This window comes from Calidris pugnax, unplaced genomic scaffold (genome assembly GCF_001431845.1).
Source record: "Calidris pugnax isolate Ruff unplaced genomic scaffold, ASM143184v1 scaffold1947, whole genome shotgun sequence".
Classification (NCBI taxonomy): Eukaryota; Metazoa; Chordata; class Aves; order Charadriiformes; family Scolopacidae; genus Calidris; species Calidris pugnax.
The window spans coordinates 25,005-26,072 of record NW_015092345.1 but is presented as its reverse complement, the minus strand read 5'-3'; the positions used below and the strand labels follow the sequence as shown (position 1 = coordinate 26,072).

Sequence of the window (1,068 nt, the reverse complement as noted above, 5' to 3'; positions counted from 1 at the left end):
TTGATGCCAGGAAATCCACGATCTGCTGAGCGACTACGAGCTGAAATACTGCTTTGTGGACAAATACAAAGGGACTGGTGAGTGACCCGCTCCGGGGGGGGGACACCATCTCTGCTGAGCCCCCCCCTCTTCATTTCCCAACACCCACTCACCACCAGCCCCAAATCCCTCCAGGATTTTTGGGGGGAGCATCGAGGGGGGGGGTATTTGGTTCTGGAGGGTGGAGGCTGCACCCCAATCCCTGGGGGCTTCGACTCCAGCCCCCCCAGCACCTGGGGGGGGAGAGGAAACAATGTGGGACCCCCCCTCCAACACAGAGCAGCCCCCCCAGGCTCTCCCCCCACCCCAAACAGCCTCTGGGGGGGCCCAGCGTCCCCCCCACAGATGCCCCAAGCTTCCCAGTACAGATAGGAAAATTTTGGGGGGGCCCAGAAGCCCCCAGTGGTGCCAGCACAGCCCTGGGGGGAGTTGGGGGGGGGACAGTTTTGGCCCCCCACCCCCAAAAATGCTCTGGGGAGGGTCTTAATCCCCCTCGCCCACCCCAAAAGAGCTTTAGTGGGGTTTTGGAGCTTCCCAGTACAGATAGGAAAATTTTGGGGGGGCCCAGAAGCCCCCAGTGGTGCCAGCACAGCCCTGGGGGGGGAGTTGGGGGGGGACAGTTTTGCCCCCCACCCCAAAAATGCCCTGGGGAGGGTCTCAAGCCCCCTTGCTTGGGGTTTAACCCCGCGCCTCGCCAGCCTTCACGTTTTGGGGTGGGGGAAAAAAAAAATAAAGGGATAGAAAAGGAACCAAAAACTTGCACTATTCCCCCGAAAAGCTCCCCACCTTTTCCCTGAAAGCCTGGCCTGTTCCCCCAAAAAGCTCCCCACCATTCCCCCAAAAAGCTCCCCTATTCCCCCAAAAAGCTCCCCACCTTTCCCTCGGAAAGCTCCCCTAGTCCCCCAAAAACCTCCCCACCTTTCCCTCGGAAACCTCCTCTATTCCCCCAAAAAGCTATTCCCTCGAAAACCTCCCCCCCATTCCCCCCCAGAAACCTCCTCCCCTTTTCCCCCCAAAAACCTCCCCTTT

General features: G+C 59.7%; 1 protein-coding gene across 1 annotated transcript in view; it reads left to right on the top strand.

Annotated features, from left to right (window-relative positions):
* Nucleotides 1-6: 6 nt before the first annotated feature.
* The window catches only part of LOC106900326 (ribonucleoprotein PTB-binding 1-like), a 19,315-nt gene continuing 18,253 nt past the window's right edge, over nt 7-1,068 (top strand). The window contains exon 1 of the mRNA XM_014962344.1: nt 7-77. The gene's annotated coding sequence lies outside the window, so the exon portion shown is untranslated. The remainder of the gene's footprint in view (nt 78-1,068) is intronic.